Raw genomic sequence first — 14,768 nt, forward strand, 5'->3', positions numbered from 1 at the left:
CAATATTTAATGCCCAGGGATTATCTTCAGGGTTCAACAAAGATTTTTAGACTGCTGCTGTCTCACTGAGGGTTTACACAAGCTTTTGATAGATATCCCCAATTCTATTAAGCAGCTGTGTACTGTGGGTTTAGTTGTACCCTCTGGAGTGCTGCATCACTTTTTAGTGCACTGTAGTTTTATGTTAATTGTAGCAGTCTTCGTCTAGGTGCCAGCTGGGAAACCGAGGAATATCCAAAGCTGTCATCGGCACCTTGTTCTTAAGCCCTAAAACACAGAGTGTTCATAGACAGTCATCTTTCCTTTTAAAGGTAAAAATGTTTGTCTCTCTTTGCTCCGGTCGCCAAATAATATGTTTGAAAATTACCCAGGAATGAGAGATCTAAGCCAGCCTACTACATTTTATAAACACTATGATACAAGTGAGGAAGCCAGAAAAAGTGGAAAACCACATGCTTAATTATAACACACAGCTGAAGCAATCCATTTTCCTTTTACCAGTGGAGTAAGTAGAATAACCCAAGATTGCATGATTCTGTTGGAATAATTCAATTTTTGTGGTTGCCACGTTGTTTAAAGGGTGTAGAGGCATTGAAACTTGGCTGGCTTTACAAGTGAGAGAAATGAGAGCTTTCAACCTCCGGCCAGGTTTTGCCTGGAACAAGGCAATCTTCTTCGCTCACAGAGCCTGCATTTTTAATGAGAACATCTGCTCCGGTGGCCCTCTGGTGGAACCGAGGCTTGCTTAATCACACAGTCGAGCCCCTCAAGTCTGTTGCAGTGGGATCTGCTCAGCCCAGTGATCAGACAGAGCTCACCACTTTGCACTAGAGCAAAGTCCTTGCTGGTTGACTGGGTGGAGAAGGTGTTGGAGGGGGCAGAGCAGAGGCACTACATTTGATGCAAACTTTATCCAGGGGAATTGTAGCTGAGACAGTGAAAGATGCAGTCAGAGTAAAAGCCTAGTGCTGCATGTGAGGTCTGTGTGCTATAAGTGGGCTTCTGACTCAGAGGAAATCTGTTTCTCTCATTTGCTCAGTAAAGATCCATTTGAAAAAGGTGTCGTAATCTCACGGGCTTGGAAAATTTACATATTCTATAGGTAATACAGTGGTTAGTGCTGTCACCTGAAGCAAGATAGTGCCAGGATTGAATCCACCAGCTGGTTATGCTCCTTCTATGTGGAGTTTGTATGTTTACCCTGCACGTGTGTGGGTGCTCCCTGCATGCTCAAGCTTTTTTCCGTATACCAGAGATATACATGCTAGGATAATTGGTGATTGTAAATGGCCTGCAAGTGTGAACTTGTTGTCTGTCTTTTTATATTAACTCTGTAATGGACTGGCGATCTGTTCAGGGTGTACTTTGCCCTTTACCCTGTGACAGCTGGGGGCTCCTGAATTCGAGAACTGGATAGGAAAATGGAGGGATGGATAAAACGATGTTGACTGGTACATAAAGTGACAATTTCTTTTTCACTAGTGGTCAAAAAAATATGTTTAGTAAATGAGAACTGTTTCAGAAAGCATCTGCAATAGTGTGAGAGGTTACTATGGAGAATAGAACACAACTTCTCAATATCTTCACCCACCTACGACTATACAACTATACGCAGTTGGCAAAACAATTTTATATTTCAAAAACTAACTCAATTGGGTGGCACAGGTGGTGCACCGGTTAGCATTGTCACTACACAGAAAGAAGATCCTGGATTCAAACCAGTCTTTGAAGGGCCTTTCTGACTTTCTCTCATATTCCAAAGAAATGCATTTTAGGTTAACTGGTGACTCTAAATTGGCTGTAGGTGTGAGAGAGAGTGCGAATGGTTCTCTGTCCAGGGTGTACCCTGCCTTCCCCCCTGTCACAGCTAACATAGCCTCCAGTCCCCCAAGACTTGAAATGGATAAATGGATGTATAATTGTATTTTGTCTCTCATCTAGGATAATAAATCATTATATTTCTATCCATAAATAACTGCATATTATAACTGAAAAACTATCACACATAAGTACATCACTAAAACCGTTGGGCTTTAGCTGTGCCTTTTGAGATTTTTTTTCATCTTCTAAAAGCATCTATTATCCCGTCTGTAGCTACTGTACGAGAGAATTCAGTAGAGACTTTCACAGCCTAGAATGGGTAATTTTAACAATTACTTACAGCAAATTAAATGCAAAATACTGTAAGATATTTTTCAAGTACACTGCAGCATCTTTTGTACTTTATACTCTCTCATGTTAAAGAACAGTAATTAAAGAACACAGTTAAAAAGGAATTGCTTCACTCTTCTTTCTGATGAAGAAAAGCACTATAGTTGCATTAGATCACTGGAGTGCCTGCAGTTGAATGAATCTGAGATGTAGGGTTAGGGTTCGGGATCTGTAAAAGCATGCCTTTTTTAATTTTGGTGTGACTGTGGTGCTGAGTAGATTTGTAGTCACATAACCGTTACATAAAGAGAACATTTTTCTTTATGAATTTTGATGTGTCCATGTGCGTTCGCTCACAACACACTTTGTGAATGTGTAAGTTTCGAATGTGTGTCAGTGAGAGAGACCCTCTTAGCACACTGAGTACAGTGAAATATGAGCTGTTGCGATGGTATGAAACTTGTAGCCTCTGGTTGAACCTCCAGTGAGGCCCACCTCTGCCTCCACCACCACCAATTAGGATAGCACACATAATGCAACCTGAAAGATGCACTGAGCCTGGCAGCTTTATAAACATCCTCCCTTGTCTACGGCCAGTGCTCACAGCCCCGTCTTCTCTGCTCAGCTTTGTGCGTGGGTGTGGGTGTAAGTGTGTGCATCAGGCGTGACTGTGTACGTGAGCGCCGAGAGTGATAGATCCTCCCTCCCAGGGATGCACTCCCATCCTGACAGGGGGTGTTATAGTTATTGCTCTCTCTCCCTCTCTCTTGACTACATTATCTTATCTGATTACTCTCTGAGCCAAGATGCGCAGACATGCTGGAGACTGCAGTGTAATATAACATGCCTCTATATGAGTTGTGGTTGCTACATGAGATATGCCACCGCACACATCATACTACCGGTAACATCAGACTTGTCTGCTTGCCTCAGAGACCTGACAGCCTCATTGTTATTAACCATGCACAAAAACTGAAGCACAGACAGCCCAGCATGTCAATGCTGCAACAAACCTGTGTAATTACCCCATAAATCAAAGCAATCTCTGGCCATGCTCTGGCCAATTTATCTGCAAACCTAGATTTAATGTGTACAGGGAGGTTGCCTTGCCCCTTGACTTGTGTGCACTTCACAATTGAATAAGGTGTTCTGCGAGGGCGTTTAAACCACAGCAGTGAATGATGCCTCTTGCTTATGCAGTCTCCATATCTTCAATTGAAAGATAGCTTTCCCAGCTTTGGATAATAGAGCGGCAGTGAAACTGTAGCCTACCATCAGTATACAGCACTATTAAATAATCCACAGTGTTTTCAGTGGCCTGTGGGGACAATGTAGAGGATGGTATAAACATTAGAGTCAGGAACAACCCTCCAGTAAGCTGTTTTTACGGCATGCGAACAGGTGTGATCCCTGCCTCTCTGCTTTCACACAACTGTGAGAAGTAATAAGAGACATCAAGCATAGGATTGTGCTACAGGCTGCAAGAACACATTCTGCTTGAAGTATATCCAAATGATAGTCTTCTTAAAGCGGTATAACAGGGTATGAATACAGTCTGAATATTAAATAAACCAAAAAGCTTTGAGTTTTGTTGCAAGCATGCGGCTGACACACTGGCATACTGCAAGGCCTATCACGTGGTTGCATCAGACGTACCGTAAAGTAGAGGAGTTAACTTTAAATGGGCCACCGTGTTGCACCAATCCATCATTCACGGAGCAGTCTTACTAGTTTGAGGTCAGAGGAAAAGATCAGTTGTTTACGAGAGCAGAAAATCCAGGTCAGACTGAAAAAAGAAGGAGGATGTGAGATTATAGGATTTAAAGTGATAGAAAGACACCTATTTCCACTGACACATACTCACTGCTAGGGTGGTCTTCTACGTAGAAGAGAGACACGCCTTCTTCTCACATTTCTGTAGATGCAGTTAATAAAATATTCTCAATTTCAGACCGTACTTTAAGTGATAATGGCATAATGGCATTCACTCACTCCAGCTTGAAAGCTTGCTTAAAAAGCTGAAACACAGTGACAACTTCAGCATTTTTCATCTTATTTGCATGGTTTGATACTTTGTTTTTTTATTCTCTATTTCAGTGTCAAAGTAAGCAATGAATGTTGCTTTAGATACTTCCATGAAGTCTTGTAGAACAAAAAGGAAAGATGATGCCAGATTTGGAAGATTGACAGAAAGGGTTTACAAGCAACTAGAGATTAGATTAGATAGTCCTGCAAAGCGAGGTGGGTGTCTCTAGGCTGACATGGCTTTACCAGAGAAATCCAATGGACCAGTAAATTTTCAAATTAAAGCGCTGCACTATGCATATTAATTATGCCAAGATGGAGAAATATTACCCCAAAGTTTCTTTCTTATTGTTAAATCTCCATTAGTTACTTCAGAGTAAGAGTGATCATCTGGAATTACACCGATGTATCACAGTAGATTATCCTGCTTTATTTTATACTGTTTTCCATTTCCAACAGTCTGCTTCACAGTGGATTGGCTGTCACAGAGATTTCCTCCCATGTTATGAATGCAAGCCTTTGTTGCATGCATCTGTAAGATAGATCTAACCTTTGTAATAGTATCTTTGTCTTTTGTTGCTAGACTTCCTCCAGGGTAACCCAGAGGTCAGTCTTTGTCAAGTGGTTAAGATATTTAAAAACGATTTGAAAACTAAAACTATTGCAACTGATGCCATGCCCTACATGTTAAATGCAAATCCAATTTGAGACCAAACAAAACTAAGTTAACAGCTAAACAGCAAAACCAAGAGTTTAGTAATTACAGAAGAAATACCTTAGAGACATCAGAATGTGGCCCCCCTTGCCTAAATCTGTCATTACTGTAAATACTTCTATATGTGCATATGGAACAAAAGAAACACAGTACACGCAAAGACATAAGACTTTTTTTCTTCAGGCTAGACCTATACAATTTTAAATTAGCTCGACTCCTCCACAGATCCCCTGGAAACATTCCAGAAGATTATTTTTTAAAGACAACAACAAGTCATTAAAATGAAAGATCATTTAATATTCACTGTTTATTCTTCTGTATTGCTGTGCTGTGAGAACGCTTTAAATTAGCCGGAGAAGCGGATACCTTTGGGTGCACTATCGCGTGCGTGTGTGTTGCAAGACTGCCAGTCTTTTGCTCAAATGAGCGTTAATGATACATCAGTCAAAACTACTCCACAACTTAACAGTATAGGGAATTTTAATACGTGTATAGTGTTGAGTTGTAACTATACATTGGCATTTTTACTAATGACTCTTAGGGATACATTTAATAGAAAGATTATACAGAAATGCGAAACCTGTAAAATGTTTAATAGAAAATCCATGGCGTTTAACAAAAAGGATGTAATCCACTCCATATAACTGCTGATATAAATGTCAGGTCAAAACTGTTGTTTAACAATGATGTTTTCAGGCTTTTCATGCTGGTTTATTTAAGTATTTTTTAATACCTAAAAAATACTGACAAAGAAAAAAAAATTTCAGCTAAATTTTGCTGATTTTGCTTTATATTCTGAGTGATTCGGATTTTTAATACCGAAATGAATTTTCTAAGAAGTTCATAAAGTCCTGCAGTTGTCTTTTTAGGCACTACATTAAATCTCTGGCAAGGAAACTTCTCGCAGGAGCATCATACCCACCTCAGTCAGATAAAAACTGGCCACTTTAAGTCAAACATGATGCTGCATCGAATAGGCAGGATTAATCATCTCCCTGCAACAGAGCTGAGCTGCTCCATCTTGGCCCGCAGGAGACATCAAACGTACTCCCCCTGCCCGCCTGCCTACTGTTTCCCCTGGAGAGACAGAGATGGGTTAGAGAGTAGAGACTGGCCTCTGGTAGTGCAACTCTCTGTGGAGTCTATATTGATTACACCTGCCACCAGCGGCTAGCTGGAGCTGTGTACTCTGACAGCTGGCAGCACAGGGCGAGATGGATAACTGCTCGAGTCGGGTTTTAGCCAGCTACATCATCACTTGGCTCTGTAGAGGTAGTTAGGAAAGCAAAAGTTTCTCTTTTTTTTCTTTTTCTATCTACTGTTTTTTGTTTTGTTTTTTTTTAGTTTACTTCTTTATAGTGTGCTTTACCTTGTTTCTTGTTTCAGTGTTTCTTGGCTTTTCTGTTATGGCACATATTTCATCTCAGGCACGAGGAATCCACTTTCTGTTGTACCTGTGAATGTCTACTTATAAAGTCGTAGAAAACACAAAGCAGGATGAGGCCTTGGCTATTTCATCACAACGTCCTTTCTCCATATCTTATTATACGTATGCTTGACTTCAGAACTTACTCGCTAAAGTTTTCTTTTCAGAGATGGACAGCTTTAAAAGTGAGTAGGTCTTAGATTTATAAAATCATGTCTACTGTTAAACCATACCCCCGAGGACAACTCATTAGACTCTGTTTAGAAGTCAGAAGGATTGAGTTGTGGGAAGAGTTGGGAGGTGAATCCAGAGTAAATCCCTTTTTTCCTGTTAGCTCACTGTCCCTTCAGCTGGCTGCGAGGTATATGGTGTTGATTATGGAGATGAGAGCCATAAACTCAATATTTTCCGTGCTGAAGTGAGAAGACTGTAAAGCAAGCAAACACACTCTCCCTCTCACACGGGCGAGCCAGAGAGTGAGCAAGCTAAATGGGTGTAGAGGGATTCAGATGGCTTAGTCGGGATAGGAACTGGGATCTAGTGGTATGTTTCTCTTATTTGTGTCTCTGCCTCTCTCCCTGCTTTTCTCTCTCTTTTTATCACTGTGCTTTCTCACCCCAAAGGCCTTATTTGCAATCCTTTGCTTCTCACGCTGCAGTCTGTGACAACAGCACAGGTTAAAACATAAGCCTCACCAAAATCTCAGTTATTTCATTTTAAAAAATACACTGACTTAAAACCATTATAAATTAAAGGCAAATTGTTATGTAAATTGCACAGTTTGGTGTACTTTTGCAGAGTTTAGCAAACATTTGCTCTGCTTAATGATTCATATCCTTCAGAATTATTCTGATGTTCTTTGTCAGTCTGTGCGTTTGTAATTCCTCACTTCTCCGCGAGTGCAGCTTCCCCCAACCACCCTGGATCTGTCTGTGGTAGTGTTCATCAAAGACCGGGGACTCTCCAGATACTGTTACAAGAAACCAGGATCAAGTTGCTCTACTTTTATTTATGTGTAGTGCCGGGAGTTTAAATATCTTCCTGCGATGTGAGAGCTCGGTCTGTTTTGACCCAGCCATTACTTCTGTGGCGGGGACCACAAAAAGAAAAAAAAAGAAAAACAGACCTGCATGCCTCATGAGAGACTGAATCAAAAAGTAAGACCAGAGATGTGGAGGAAGGGAGAGAGACAGCCAGTCAGTTTAGGTATTTTGAGAGTTAGTCATCCACTTGCCTGTCAAGCAAGCAGCTTCTCTGCTGTTTGCTGATGCCCGACGAAGCAGAAGACATGCCTAAACATTAATGGAACTAAAACAAAAATAAACCATTTTCATGTATAAAGAGAGATGCGCATACAAAGCTGCGTAGAACTTGGCAGTGCTGCCTTTCATTTATTCCTCTGGGGAAGAAGGACGGTGTTTGTATGAAAGAAAACATGGCACACAAGGAACATTCCAAGTTTGCCACAGGAAATCAATTTATTTGAGAGGGCAGCCGGGCTAAAAATAGGGAAGCCCCAAAACAATAGTGTTGGAATTAATTGCCCAGATTTTTGTGAGAAGGCAAGAAGACTCAAGAGAGCCAAAGTTTGTTCTCCGTCTTGTTTTCAAATGTGTGTTATGGAAATATTAGTCTGGTCTAGTTGTCATGTTATTTTGTTTTGGTATATTTCTGCTTGTCTGGAGCTGTCAAACAGAACTGAATCTCAATCATTTTCTTCCCCGACTTACCACTTGTCAACACATCTGCCAGCTGCCTTATTTGACAGGATATGATGATTTATCACAAGTTCTCCGCAGTAAATAGACAATAACTGTTTTGTCACACTCCACCGAGTTCTAACTGGGTTTTTGGGAGTGTGTGAGGGAGTGCTGTAGGGGCCTTATGGGGGCTGATGTGTCGTTTTTAATGAGATCTCACAGCAGTGTTTAAATATTTAACCGTTCCTGGTGAAGCCTCCCCAACAGCCGCCAGGCAAAACTGGTGAGGTTTCATGCAATCATCACAAACTATACTGAACCTATCCCCCGAAAACATCAGAAAATAAGCACAACCTGAATACATAATGGCATTATGAATACACAGCCTGCTGTGCCTAATACCTGCACCTATCGACAGACATGCCGTCTTTGCCTCTGCAAATAAGCAACATGACAAAGGGTGAGCGTGATGATGAAAAGCTGTTGAATTATACATCTGTTTTTTGATGGGATATTTTCAAAACTTTTCTTTCCTCCCCCCCACCCAACAAAGTAATCCCCATTTTGAGCTTTTTCTGTATGTTTCTGAGAAACATTTCACCAGCAATCAGTTCAACTCCTACACTCTTCATGTTTTTACATCCCACCGCCCGTCAGTCACAGAGAATGGTGCTGGGGTGTCTGCCACCACCTGCTGTGTTCAGAGAGACGTTTCGATGGTGTGCTTGCATACGTGGTGTTTGTGTGTACAATAGTGGAAGTGTCTGAAGGGCATGTTATGTTAGGGTGAGTGACTGTTGAGGAGATTGGTCTGGATGGACAAATAATTGTATTAAGATTTAGGGTCAAAAAAGACTAAAAATCAATCTGTTTGTTTTGTTAATCATCTAACTTGGTCTGATGACATAAACTGGGTGATGAAATCAAAATACTTGTCCTTAAAGGTGTTTAAATAGCTCTAAAATATGAGTTTATGAGGCTGTACTCTGATTTAAATTTCCTTATAAATATAATTTGGATTTTTTTTATCACAAATGTAAAATAGGAGACTTTAGTTGGTATTTGAAGCCGCTCGTGTGCTGTATTTGGAGGTGCGAGCAGTAGCAAGGGGAATCTGGAGGGACCTGAGCCCACAGATGGCAGCGTACGCGACATCTCCCATCACTCTCAACACTTCCACCCCCTTTTCCTGCATCCTCTCCTCTTTCCAGTCTTCCCCTAGGCTTCTCTTCCTTCTTTTATCCCTCCCCTCCCCCCACTGTAGACAGCCCATCCCTGCCAGACTTAGCTCTCCCAAAATCCACCACCACTCCATCCGGTTGCTGCTCTGAGGTCTCACTGATTGAAAGGAGCATTATTACCTCCCGCTATCCTGCCCATCCACTGTGGAAAATGTTGCTTATTTGACAGTGGATGCATACAGATATTGCTATAGAGGGTCTTTAGAGTTTGGCAGACACTTGGTGCCAAATCATATGCATGACTCCTCTTGCCATGCCGCTTCATGTGGCTGCCAAATGAGGTTCACTCTGGTTTTTGTCAAGGGACCTAGACTATTATTCAACACCCCCCCCCCCCCCCCACACACACACACACACACACACACACCCCCCAACAAGCCACACTCCTAACATGCACACACACCCACACACAATATGAAAACCTGTGCTTCCTCAGTGCCCTCTTTCCCTCTCCCAACCTGTACCAGCCCTATGCCCTCCCACTCCCCTCCTGCCTATGCCTTCAGTCTCCATACCACACTCATTATTAATGATCTAAGGGACAGCTTTTATTTGATCTATTACTTAGGACGGGACGGCGGCTGCTGTGCTGCTGCATCCCTGCTGGATCTTTAATTATTTCATGGAGGGCTTTCCTCCTCTCCGCTGCTCCTTCTCTGTTGTGCAGATGAAATATTGAAGTTGAGGAGTGTAGTGCAAAGTGGCCCCATACAGAGTAAGGTGTGCGTCTGTGTGCGTGTCTCCTCTGCTTTTGTAAGTGTACAGTGCATTTGTGTGCACAGACATATATCTGTAAGGCCGAGTTTCTGCCGCTCTCAGATGGATCTTAGTTTTTCATTATGTAACACTTCTGGAGTCGTTACAGTATACTAGGACCAGTTAGGTTCGACTACTAGAGCAGTAATGAGCGTAGCATGTAATAAAGACCACAGACCAGTAAATACGTTTAAATTGCCGGCTTATTATTTTGTGAAGACAGAGAATAGACAGTTATAGACACATTACATAAAACATTCAACATCACACATTTAAGGAAAACAAGATGTTTTCTTTCCCCTTCTTAGTTCAGTATGTTCTGTTAGTTCATCCTATTTATCTCAAAACCTTTTATTTGGCTTTAGAAGGATGTTATTCTCAACCTAGGTTATTGTTTTATTTATTTCAAGTTCTAAGTTCAAGTTTATCCTTTGATCTATTTGCATTAACACTGTGTTATTTTAAATCAAGTTCAGTTCTTTAGGCCCAAGATTTAATTTAATCTTGGTCTAGGTTCACCTTTAAATTCTCAACCAGTTCTTATTTTGTTTTAACCCAACAAAATTATTTACATTTCCATTAACACCATTACAGCATTAAAATGTAAGGTTGACCAAAATAAATTACAAAAATAAATAAATAAATGTAAAACTGAAAACAATTCAGCAAAAGGCTGAATAAATCCCTTAAACAAACAAATAAACAAAAGAAAGTTGTCTCTGTGTCCTTTAACTATTAATCCTGGAATTACTCCGAATGATTATCCAGTGCTTTGAAAAGTCCGCTGTTCTTTTGCAGAGGTGTATGGATTAATCCTACCAGTTTTTTCAGCGAAAGAGCTCAACGTCCAGCAGGGGGCGTTTTCCTTTTTCCTGCTCGGTACAGTTCAATGGGTCCGTGGGTGGCTCGCCATCTTGTTTCTCGCTCAGCGGATCAAACTCCGATTCTAGCTCAGCATTTCCCGATCCAAACCTTAATGGCCAAGTCCCGGTCGGTTATGTTCACAACGTCACCAAGGCAAGGACAGGTCGGAAAAACAAAAATACATTCTCCAGAGTACAAAAATGGCTTTAAGTAGATTTTTGGCTTATTTTTACTATTTTTTCACTCATTTAAGCAGCAGCTCTGCAAGGACTGTCTGCATTTCTCCCTCTCAAGCATAAAAAAAAAAGGAACAACCCGATTGGGTGTGGCTAATCACAGGAGTCACGCTGCAGCGTGCCCTTTCACAATAAGAGTCTCAACACATATTTTAGCCATTTTACCTGAATTAACATAAAACACCATGAATTAGCAAGTTCTGTACCCTTTTAACATGTTTTTAAACACAAATGAAATCCTATACCATGAATTATATCATTGCTGATGTTTTTAATGAATTTTCTAACCATTATGATCTATTTATTGACTATTTATCACCTGTAATATATTTCTTATGACTGTTTTTACTAACAGGCTTTTATTTGTTGTTAGCTATGTTAACCAGGGTTACACCCTCCCCTCTTAAATGTATGCAAGCCCCTTTGCATAATGCATACTCAGACTACCTGGATATCATGGATTTCAATAGAGCCTGTGACAGCTTCACTTAAGCTTTGGAACAAAGACTGTACTATGCCAACAAGAGGGTTGCCTAATTGAGGGTATGTTAAGTGCTTGGGCTTTGTTCTCTCTCGGGATGATCTTCTGACTGATTGCTCTGCTTCGGGGTCATTTCTTTCAGTTTCATTGTTTACAGGTTCAGTTTCATTCACGTGAGTTTGAGTTGCTTCCTCATCATTAGTTTTCGTTGAATCCGATGCATTGTCCTTTTCATTTTGTTGAGTTATCTGAGCTCCTTCCTTTGCAGGTTCAGGCAAGTTTTCCATTTCAGGTGGTTTCTCCATTTCAGGTATTTTGTCATTTTCAGGTAAGTTTTCCATATCCGGTAGGTTTCCACAATCAGGTAAATTTACAGTTTCCGTCATATCCATGTGCTCTTGAGCAATATCAGGCACTGTCACGTTTTCTGAGATTTGAGAATTGTCTGATTTGGGTTGCTCATTAGCATGATTTGACTTAGCCTTGGGAGGAAAAACTACCTCGTATTCCTCAATCGACCTTGAGATCTCCTTGGGAGGAAGTGGAGGGTAATACAGAGGGTAGTTATCCTCCTCAGAGTGGTATTCAAGTTCAGGTTCATCAGGATCAGTTGTTGGGTGTTGACGTGTGCTTGGCCGATGAGGCTTTACTTGGACTGCTGGAGGATTTTCAGGGGCAGTTGGCAAAAACCCACAAGGTAACAAAAGGTCTCTGTGGAGAGTTCTAGTGGAACCTTGGTGATGCTCGGGTTTGACTGTGTATACTGGGAGGTTGTCTTTTTGGCTTACAACCACGTGGACGACGGACTCCCACTTATCAGCCAATTTGTTTTTTCCCCTAATCCGAACATTCCTTACAAGCACGCGATCTCTGACACCTAAGACAGATTCGGTTACATGTTTGTCATATCTAGTTTTGTTACGTTCAGCAACTTTGCTTACATTTTTGGTAGCCAGTTGGTAGCTCTCCTGAAGGTGAGATTTGAGGGCTTTAACATACTGTGAGTGAGATTGCTGCTGGCGATGGTTCAGGGGGACATTGAAGGCAAGATCAATGGGTAACCTAGGCTGTTTGCCAAACATTAACTCGTACGGCGTAAACCCTGTACTTTCATGTTTGGTGCAGTTATACGCGTGAACGAGTGGCTTAACAAAGTCACGCCAATGTTTCTTGTCTTCGTCTTTGAGTGTACCCAACATGTTTAGCAGGGTTCTATTAAACCTCTCCACAGGGTTTCCCCTGGGATGGTAGGGTGAAGTTCTGACCTTCTGAATCCCAGCTAGGTCGCATAACTCTTTGATAGTTTTTGACTCAAAGTCTGCTCCCTGATCGCTATGCAACTTCTCGGGAAAACCGTAGTGGATTATAAAGTTTTCCCACAGGGCCTTGGCTACAGTTTTAGCCTTTTGGTTGGGAGTTGTCATTGCTACAGCATACTTCGTAAAGAAATCTGTAATAACTAAGACATCTTTAGTGTTGCTGCGATCTGGTTCAATTGTCAAGAAATCAATACACACCAACTCTAGAGGTCTGGTGACTTGAATGTTTACTAGGGGCGCCGCCCTCTCTGGCAGGGTCTTTCTGCAAACACACCTGCTACAGCTTTTGATCTTTTGCTCTATGTCTGAGGCCATTTTTGGCCAGAAAAATCTGGTTCTGGTTAAATCAAGGGTCCGGTCAAGACCAAAATGACCCATGTCATCGTGAAGGCTTTTGAAAACCATAGATCTTAGACTTTCAGGAAGAACCAGCTGGTACTGTGTCTCTTCACCTACTTGTCTTTTTCTGTACAAAATCCTGTTCTGCAACTCAAGTTTGTTTAACTCACGCAGAAGGATGCTAAGTTGTGGGATCTCGTTGCGTACAGTAGGAGGAGATGTTTCACCTGTTTCAAGCTGGTGTATGATTTCACTGATAGCAGGATCGTTTGTTTGACTTTGTCTTATCTCTTCTTCTGACAAGCTTGGAATGACAGGAAAAGCATCACACTGGTCGAAACTGTCGGGAACAGCATCAACAGACGTAGACAGTGAAGTTACGAGTGGGCAGGCGAGAGAATGGTCTGTGTCAAGAGACTGGACTAGATGTTTCTCACATATTGCACTGACAGCTTGAGTGGGAACGTGAGTGAAAGGATCGGTGCCAGGCAAGTGGTGTTGCACAAACTGACGGATCCGCTCCTGTTCCTTCAGGGAGACAAGGTCATTTAATGGCTCGAGATGCGGACGACGAGATAGGCCATCTGCGTCCATGTTTTGTTTGCCTGCTCTGTACCTAAGCTGGAACTTGAAAGAGGACAGGGCGGACAACCAGCGATAGCTCGTCGCGTCTAACTTAGCGGTGGTCAAAATGTAAGTTAGAGGGTTACTGTCAGTTATTACTGTGAAAGGACTGCCATATAAGTAATCACAAAACTTTTCCGTTACAGCCCATTTGAGGGCAAGAAACTCAAGCTTATGAGCAGGATAACGGCTTTCGCTTTTTGATAGTCCTCTGCTTGCGTATGCAATTACTCGCAACTCTCCCTCCTGCTCTTGATAAAGAGCTGCCCCTAACCCGATTGTGCTTGCATCTGTATGTAATACATAAGGCAACTTGGGATCGGCAAAGCCTAGAATTGGGGCAGAAGTCAGTTTGTCTATAATAGTCTCAAACGCTTTCTGACAACTCTCTGTCCATCTCTCCCCGAAAGGAGCTTTTGGCTGAAAGTATTGGACGTAGTTGGACTTAGAGCTATTGTTTTTTCGCAGTGGGGGGTATCCAGCAGTTAGGTTGGTAAGGGGTTTTACGATCTTAGAAAAGTCCTTAATAAACCGCCTATAATACCCCGCAAACCCTAAGAAGGAGCAGAGTTCTTTCAAGTTCTTGGGACTTGGCCATGTTTTTAACGCTGCTACTTTCTCGGGGTCTGTTTCTACACCGTTTTGGGAGACAATGTGCCCCAAGTACCGAACTGACGTCTGAAAAAACATACATTTTTCAGGCGATAGCTTCAGACCGTATTCTTTGAGACGATTAAGCACATGGAGAAGGCGGGTCTCGTGTTGTTCGAGGGTTTCGGAGTAAACTATAAGGTCGTCTTGATAGACCAGGACTTCCTTAAGGTTGATGTCACCCATACATTTCTCCATCAGCCTTTGAAATGTGCTGGGAGCGTTTGTTATGCCTTGAGG

Source organism: Copadichromis virginalis, linkage group LG19 (assembly GCF_057382275.1).
Source record: "Copadichromis virginalis isolate Kocher_CV1m ecotype Utaka linkage group LG19, C_Virginalis_male_GT1.1, whole genome shotgun sequence".
Taxonomy (NCBI): Eukaryota; Metazoa; Chordata; class Actinopteri; order Cichliformes; family Cichlidae; genus Copadichromis; species Copadichromis virginalis.